The 9,456-nt window shown below is 39.5% G+C and overlaps 1 long non-coding RNA gene across 1 annotated transcript; it reads right to left on the bottom strand.

Annotated features, from left to right (window-relative positions):
- Positions 1 to 5,306: 5,306 nt before the first annotated feature.
- LOC120981915 lies at positions 5,307 to 6,843 on the bottom strand. The gene is made up of 4 exons (XR_005774812.1): positions 6,802 to 6,843; positions 5,704 to 5,760; positions 5,554 to 5,619; positions 5,307 to 5,326 (listed from the first exon to the last, which is right to left on the bottom strand). It is a non-coding gene; the product is annotated as an uncharacterized LOC120981915 (long non-coding RNA).
- Between the last annotated feature and the right edge of the window lie 2,613 nt (positions 6,844 to 9,456).

The following is a 9,456-nucleotide window of genomic DNA, read 5'->3' as shown; positions in this document are numbered from 1 at the left end:
CCCAGATGTGCAGTATATCAGAGGGTTTTTTCACCCCAGTAAGCACAAAGCCGTATTTCTGGCCTAAATGTGACAGTCACTTATGCACGTCTAATCCCAGATGTGCAGTATATGAAACAGATGTATTTTTTTCACCCCAGTAAGCACAAAGCCGTATTTCTGGCCTAAATGTGACAATCACTTATGCACGTCTAATCCTAGATGTGCACTATATTAAACAGATGTATATTTTTCACCCCAGTAAGAAAAAAGCCGTATTTCTGGCCTAAATGTGACAATCACTTTGGATATTGCTATTATTTAAGTCCCACTAAGTGACTTCAGACATGAACTGGTCCTTAAAAAGTGGTTTTGGAAATGTTCTGAAACATTTAAAAATTTGTTTCTAAACTTCTAAGCCTTCTAACATCCCAAAAAAATAAAATAACATTTACTAAATGATGCAAACATGAAGTAGACATATGGTAAATGTAAAGTAATAACTATTTTGTGATTTACCACTGTCTGTCAGAGAACCAGAGAAATTCTAATTTAGAAAATTGCGAATATTTCCCAAATTACTGTAAATTTCGGATTTTTATATAAATAAAGGTAACACATATTGACTCGAATTTATGACTAACATGAAGTACAATGAGTCACGAAAAAACAATCTCAGAATGGCTTGGATAAGTAAATTTGTAATTTGTTATGTACATTTTATTGTTTGTTCTTAATATATTGTTGTTTATTGTTGAGTCAACCATGATGCATCGGTCTACCTACATTTATTGCCTTAATTCAGCAAAAGGTAAGCTATGCCTCTCCAACCATCTCCATATCCCTTGTTTGTCGTTTTGAGTCTTGACTGTATTAAAACCACTGACAAAGTATATTTGAAATAATAAAAGTATTTATTAAGATAAATATTTTTTTTTAAATATATTTTTATATTTTAATAATCATTTGCATAAGTTTACAAATAAACTTCCATAAAAGCACATAGCTCAACACAATGGAAGTAGAATTCACATTAGAAAAGGATAAGATATTCTCTACCGTACATGTAGGAATACCAAAATGTCCATTGTGAAAAGGTTGTTCTATCTGTGACCCTCCTTGTTACCTGATGCAAGTGTACACCATTTTCACGATTGCACATGCTATGTGATAGCATCATCATACCAAGTTCAGAATCATCACACTACAGTATGCACCGCGAGACATGTCTTCCTTGAGCGGGCCAGAAGTTATATGGTGACATGGAACATGCAAATGGAGGGCACATTATCAGTTATTTCAATGCTGCTATGCATGTCTTACCAAACACAGGGCTACTGTGCATCATCAATATGATGTAAAAAGTGCTAGACTACAGCCATGTGGGTGGCACAACATGCAAAGAATCAGTGTAATCACTGATGGTGTGTCCTCCAGTACCCCTTTGAATTACATCAGCAGGTACAATTTTTTTTTGACAAACCCCATGTCTCTGAGTGTGTTCAGTCTTGTGCATGAGACATTATATCAAAGAAAATAGTAATGACATATGCCATTTCTAGTCTTGTATTTGCATAGTTTTCAAGCAAGTGTACAATGGAGGATCACGATAGCGAGACAATAGCAATGGAACAACAACAGGTGGAAGACTGAAAAAGTCATCAGCTTTGTGCAGACCACGCAAGGTATTGAATAAGTGACAGTATATGGATTTGTGTACTGTGTCACTCACTCACAAGTGGTAAACAAGAACTATCATCATAATCATTGCAGTCCATTACCGTAAAAGAGTTGAACCAACCTGAGTCTAGTCATGGTAGCTAATCTCTGTGTCTCTGACCCATGTGCTGATGAATGGCATTTTTCTCCTTAATATAAGGAAAAAAGACTAGCTGGAAAACTGTCAGTCATCAGCACCTTGGCCTGGAGATAAAGTAATCATGAATAATAAGGCCAATTACTCTTTTCAGGGTCCAATCTGCTATGATTATCATGTTAGTTCTTGAAAATCTAAATGTCAGAACGAGGAAATCAAACCACCTGCCTATATTTAGCAGTTTGTATGGGCTTCTGAAAGCTGCTAAGTGCACAATAATTACACACATATCTGAAACATCCTTAAAATTAATCTAAAAATATAAAAGTATAAAACATAGAAACATTTTCAAGTTCAACATCATTAAAGTGCAAAAATTGACACAGTGGTCAATATAAACCTTGTGAGGTACTCATTTATAAACTTAAAAAAATTGACATAGTGGTCAATATAAACCTTGTGAGGTACTCATTTATAAACTTCAAGAAAATATAATATATATTGTGTTAACTAGGGTGGTGGTTGAGTGAATGGAGCCTTTCCTGGGGCTGCAGTTGGGGACCCATCATCTTCTGCACTTTGGTCTAGGAGTGATTGCATGAACGACTGTTGCGGTCTGACATATTCACCCTGTTGTTGATGTTGTGGAGTATGAAGGGAATATGAATCAGTACCAGATTGGTATGGAACAGATTTGTTTGAGAAAGGGGTATTAAAAGCGGTGGGAGTGGGAAAAACGGAGGTGGAAACACCTTCGTTTTTGGAGATTTTATTTGGAGTTGACATAGAAATCACATCTGGACTTGGAGTCTGTAGACGTGTTTGAGAACTACCAGTGCTTTTGGATTGCAGAGGTGTTTGTGCAGAGACATAGGAAGGTAGCTGTGATTGAGATTGGCTTAAAGTCTCTTGAAAGGTTGATGCAGGTTGATATCTGAGGGATGTGCTATGGCTTTGAGAAGGTGGAAATGTGTGAGACGTTGGGTATTGGTGGGACGTAGGTTGTCTTTGGGACAGTGGATGGCTTTTGGATGGAATAAAGTTGTGGGATGTTGATGGAAAGTTGTGGAAAGCTGGAAAGTTTTGTGCATTGCCTAAGTTTTGGGCCTGTGGGAAGTTGTGGTACGGAGGTAAAGTGTTGGATGGGGGAAAGTTTTGGGACTGGCTAAAGTTTTGTGAATGGGGAAAGTTTTGTGATTGTTGAAAGTTTTGGGATAGGGGTAAGTTTTGGGACTGTTGAAAGATTTGTGACTGGGGAGCAATATGTGGCTCAGAGTATGAGTGAGCGGGTGGAGAAGTCATGGATGTTGGGTAGGAGGTGACTGGGGGATACGTCTGAGCCAGAGGACCAAAATGAGAGGGTGGTGGGTGTTTAATATTCCAAACAGTTTTGATCAATGTCACTCGACAATCACAATTCTGCTCTGGAGTCATGTTGTCCATCCAATGACTTAACGTTAAGAGAAACTGCTGATTATGGTTAAGGGGTTCTGGACGACAAACTACCTCGACATGATTGATCATGGTAGTTAACTCTTGCTTATACCGAGTTTGCTCCTCCTCTATTTTTAATAAACAATCTCGGAAGAGCAGTGCAAGATCCTCAAAGACTCTATGTGGTCTTCGAAGTGGTCTCGGCCAACTTAAAACTCTGTCAAAGGCAGAAGAAATGAACTGTCGAGTATCTTCAATCTGAGCACATGTCTCAGTTTGGCGGCCGCGTGACTTCAGAGCAGAATCCTGTGACTGAGATGGTAACGAAGTTTGATCGGTAGATCGTCCAGACAATTGTTTGGTTGATTCCTCATGTTCAAGAGGTTCTGTTTCAGGAGGGAGTGTGCTTGAATGAGTCCTAAAATAGATAGGGAAATAAAAGGTATAATTTCTATATTCATTATTGTTTTTTGCTTCTCTTTAGGATATTTAACTCACGTGCGCTGCTGAAAACAACGTTGAAGTAATTGAATATGTGGTGCATATTGGTAAGCTTTCCTCTGAGAAGGACCCGAACCACTTGGTGCCGTTCGTTCATGATTGAGGTCACGCATAAACCTATTGCGTATTGACCTCCAGCGTGTTGATATGATTTCAGCTAGAAAATAAAGAACATTTATAATAACCGTATATACTGCTATATATATTCTTTTCTGTTGACATCGGATTGCATAAAAAACTGTTGCCCCAGGCAGTCCAACATTCTGCATTGTATATAACTGTTATTTTGCCCGGTACCTGAATTGGCTGTATCAGTTGTTGAAGCCAAGTTTTCCGAACAGACAACTTATGCTCACTTCCCTATTCTTCCAACTAGAAACATCACTATCAAATCTTCTAAAACCAAATGATTTAACAAAAGGAATGAAATGAATGTACCACAATTATTTTGAGCCTGACGGCTCAAATCGTTCCATGTGGGAACCACATTGGCATAGACCTCTTGCCATTGTCGACAAGTCGTGTTGTGGTCCGAGTGTTTGGGGTCTGTTTGGTCCCATAGAGCTGGCCTTGCTTCTACTAGCTGTATTAGCAGCTCACAGTTTATGATTGGGAGAAATTGCCTATCTTCCTCGTCCAATTCTTGCTGTCTACCCTATTTGGTTTAAAACAAATATTATCATTACCTTAAAAAGCTACCTGCAATTCCAACTGCACTTAAGTGTTTTTGTTAAAACTTGTATAGCGAATATGTTGGATGTGCCACCACTGCCCACTGCATAGAAACATAGAAACATAGAATGTGTCGGCAGATAAGAACCATTTGGCCCATCTAGTCTGCCCAATATATCTGAATACTATGGATAGCCCCTGGCCCTATCTTATATGAAGGATAGCCATATGCCTATCCCATGCACGCTTAAACCCCTTCACTGTATTTGCAGCTACCACTTCTGCAGGAAGGATATTCCATGCATCCACTACTCTCTCAGTAAAGTAATACTTCCTTATATTACTTTTAAACCTTTGCCCATCTTTGGTTTTAATTAAAAAATATTTAAAAAAAATTTGGTTTCCTTGTATTTGGTCTTTGGGTTTGAAGGGCTATAAAGATATAGACTTGGCGAGCGGATCATTGCTTTTAATTTAATATGAGAGTAGCCCCTGTTCATGGTATGTCCATTATGGGATAAGCAACACTTAAATTTCTGTTTGGGTAAAACCAATGTCTCCAATCCTCACGGTTATTTGTTATAATAATAAAAAAAAATTGGGGTATGATGGCCACGTTATCTTATAGGTGATATAAGATACTGTATACTGGGGGCAGTGTGGACAGCTCACATCAGAGCACATGTGCCTACTCACACGGCCTACACGTCCACGACGACTGCCACGACCACGTTGTCCGTGACCTGGAAGTTCTTGTTTGAACAGGTGATGGATTTTCACTTTGCCTATTTGTGTCCTAATAAATAATATAGTTATCACAAAAGACAATTGATTACTTTAGAGAACCTAAGTATAGATACTCACATCGTCGTCGTTATGACGTCTACTTCGCAAATTTTCACTGGAATGTGTACCCTCCTGTGTCTGAAAAACAAACACAGTTTTGGATTTATTGAAAATTGCCGTCTGCCTGCCCTGCAGCAACCAAAATGCATCTCCCATATACACTCTTTCAAATCTTGTTGCCAATACATTGGCCTATCTATCCTTTTGCGGTGTTGGCAAATCATGTACCTTTCGAGTTTATATCCATTGTACCAATTATGGATGTGTAGAAACCAAAAAATCTAAATATAACATTCCACACTTACTGACTCCATTGGTTCAGGAGAAAAACGCAATTCCTCGCCAGCAGAGGATTCAGTGTCGGAGTGTCCCTGAAATATATAAATATGTATTGTGGTTCAGACATATTTATTATTTAGAACATTAATAATTTATTTTTATTTAAAGATTTTTACCTGCATGTGAAAGGATGGAGTACTTCGACTGCCAACCGAAGGAGAAGGCGAAGACATCTGAAAACGTTACAGAACCATTACAGACAAGAGCTTATAGACATATTTCAACATACACATTGGCACAAGATGCAACAAGGGTTAAAACGGGGATTAGTCAAAACACAAAATTGCTCCTCTGGTCCTTAAAATTCTACCAACCCCCTATTGCAATTCGACTTTTGCCAAAATCAACAGACCAGACCACATTGTGAATGACCCACACAAATTCAGACGGCAGATTAGATCCTCATGACTCTCATCCGGCCCACGGTAGCCTTATAGCATTCCCCAATAACCTTATAGCATTCCCCAGTAACCTTATAGCATTCCCCAGTAGCCTTATAGCATCCCCCAGTAGCCTTATAGCATTCCCCAGTAGCCTTATAGCATCCTCCAGTTGCCTTATAGCATCCCCCAGTAGCCTTAAAGCATTCCCCAGTAGCCTTATAGCATCCCCCAGTAGCCTTATAGCATTCCCCAGTAGCCTTATAGCATCCCCCGGTAGCCTTATAGCATTCCCCAGTAGCTTTATAGCATCCCCTAATAGCCTTATAGCATCCCCCAGTAGCCTTATAGCATTCCCCAGTAGCCTTATAGCATCCCCCGGTAGCCTTATAGCATTCCCCGGTAGCCTTATAGCATTCCCCAGCAGCCTTATAGCATCCCCCAGCAGCCTTATAGCATCCCCCAGTAGCCTAGTAGCACCCCCGCAGTAGCCGAATAGCATCCCCCAGTAGTGTAATAGCATCCTCCAATAGCCTTCCACAGTAGCATAATAGCATTACCCAGTAGCCTTATAGCATTCCCCAGTAGCCTTATAGCATCCCCCAGTAGCCTTAGCATTCCCCAGTAGCCTTATAGCATCCACAGTTTCAAAATATTTGCCCGCAGTAGCCAAATAACATGTCCCAGTAGCGTAATAGCATCTCACAAAAGACTAATAACATCCCCCATGTGCCTAATAGCATCCACAGTTTCAAGATATTAGCCCCCAGTAGCCAAATAGCATGCCCCAGTAGATGATCAAAGTAAATACTTTTCAATTGCATGAATTCATACCCTTTTCTTGAGACTTTCTCCAACTTGAACATCAGCTTTCAGAAATGGTGAGGAGAAGCGCTCACGTGACTGTCACATGACACTCCCTTGTTTTCCTGTCTTCGTTTGTAAGTTCCTGTTTGTTCTACGCATGTTCATAAACAAAAAAAACATACTATAGGAACGTTATGTCCGCGAAAGAAAAATTTAACAATCCGTTTCTCATTTACTACAATGAACGTGAATGGACGCTCCATCAAGAATCCGCTTTTCTGAACGTAGAAAAAAAGCAGGATTTTCTTTTCCGTCTGAAAAAACGTATTCCGAACGTATTACCAACTAACGGAGTCAAACGTATGCATACATAAGTCAATTAGTTTCTATGGGAGGTTGAACGGATACGTTTTTCGATTTTTTTTTTTCTACTTCCGGACAGACTACAGGAACGGAGAGCTTGAACGCAGATGTGAACATAGCCTAAGCCGCAACTGTACTATCTCGCACAAAAAGTGAGTTTCTTTCAAACGACAATGTAACAATAGTATTTAACTGTTTTATTGGACTGTCAGAAATGCAGCGCAGGCCGCAAATGTACAATCTAGCACAAAAAGGGTGTTTTTTTCAAACAAAAATATAACAGCAGTATTTAACGGTTGTATTAGACTGTCAGAAATGCAGCGCATGCTGCAAATGTGCTATCTAGCACAAAAAGGGTGTTTTATTCAAACCGCAATATAACAGCAGTATTTAACAGTTGTATTGGATTGTCAGAAATGCAGCACAGGCCGCAAATGTACTATCTCGCTTAAAAAGTGATTTTTTTTTTTAAAACAACAATGTAACAGCAGTATTAACTGTTGTATTGGACTGTCAGAAATGCAGCGCAGGCTGCAAATGTACTATCTCGCACAAAAAGTGAGTTATTTTCAAATGACAATGTAACAGCAGTATTTAACCGTTTTATTGGACTGTCAGAAATGCAGCGCAGGCCGCAAATGTACTATCTAGCACAAAAAGGGTGTTTTGTCAAGCCACAATATAACAGCAGCATTTAACGGTTGTATTAGACTCTCAGAAATGCAGCGCAGGCCGCAAATCTACTATCTCACACAAAAAGTGAGTTTTTTTCAAATGAAAATGTAACAGCAGTATTTAAATGTTTTATTGTAGTGTCAGAAATGCAGCGCAAGACGCAAATGTACTATTTCACACAAAAAGTGAGGTTTTTTTTTCAAACGACAATGTAACAGCAGTAATAACTGTTTTATTGGACTGTCAGAAATGCAGCGCAGGCCGCAATGTACAATCTAGCACAAAAATAGTTTTTTTTTTTCAAACCACAATATAACAGCAATATTTACCGGTTGTATTGGATTGTCAGAAATGCTGCTCAGGCCGCAAATGTACTATCTAGCGCAAAAAGGGCGTTTTTTTCAAACCACAATATAACAGCAATTTTTATTGGTTGTATTGGATTGTCAGAAATGCAGCTCAGGCTGCAAATGTACTATCTCGCACAAAAAGTGAGTTTCTTTCAAACGACAATGTAACAGCAGTATTTAACTGTTTTTATGGACTGTCAGAAATGCAGCGCAGGCCGCAAATGTACTATCTAGCACAAAAAGGGTGTTTTTTTTAAACCACAATATAACAGCAGTATTTAACGGTTGTATTAGACTGTCAGAAATGCAGCTCAGGCCGCAAACGTACTATCTAGCGCAAAAAGGATGTTTTTTTCAAACCACAATATAACAGCAATATTTACCGTTTGTATTTGATTGTCAGAAATGCAGCTCTGGCCGGAAATGTACTATCTCGCACAAAAACTGAGTTTCTTTCAAACGACAATGTAAAAGCAGTATTTAACAGTTTTTTTGGACTGTCAGAAATACAGAGCAGGCCGCAAATGTACTATCTAGCACAAAAAGGGTGTTTTTTTAAACCACAATATAACAGCAGTATTTAACGGTTGTATTAGACTGTCAGAAATGCAGCTCAGGCCGCAAACGTACTATCTAGCGCAAAAAGGATGTTTTTTTCAAACCACAATATAACAGCAATATTTACCATTTGTATTTGATTGTCAGAAATGCAGTTCTTCTCCGGCGTCTGACGAGAGGGGAACCTAGTCTGAATAACCCAGACCATTCCGAAAGTGCTGAATTTTCAGTCGCTGAAGAGCCCTGTAGTGTAAAGGGGCTGGAAATATGGCTTGTATGGAGGCTGATAGGAGGCCAACTATATGAGCAGTGGTCCGAAGGGAAATGATACGTTTGTTGAGAATCAAATGAATCTCTTTATGGATTCCCTTCAACTTCTTGGAAGGGAGGCTCAACATGGCCAATCGGGTATTGATTATAAAACCCCAAAATTCGACCTCGAGAGGGGGTTAATACTGATTTCTGGTAATTGATGAGAAATCCGAGGTCCGTCAGAAGAGATAAGGTCCAATTCATGTGAAGATGTGTCATTTATATGGATTCCGCTAGAATCAGTATATCGTCCAGGTATATAATGAGGCGCACTCCACGGGAACGTAGGGAGGCTACTACCGGTTTCATTAACTTGGTGAAGCACCAAGGGGCTGAAGGAAGGCCGAATGGGAGGCAGGTAAACTGCCATCTATGTTGGGCGGCTCAGCAAACAGGGAGACTTCCGGATTCTTTACACGATGCC

This window comes from Bufo bufo, chromosome 11, assembly GCF_905171765.1.
Source record: "Bufo bufo chromosome 11, aBufBuf1.1, whole genome shotgun sequence".
Lineage (NCBI taxonomy): Eukaryota > Metazoa > Chordata > Amphibia > Anura > Bufonidae > Bufo > Bufo bufo.
Note: the sequence above shows the minus strand (reverse complement) of the source record. Positions and strands in the feature narration are given on the sequence as shown.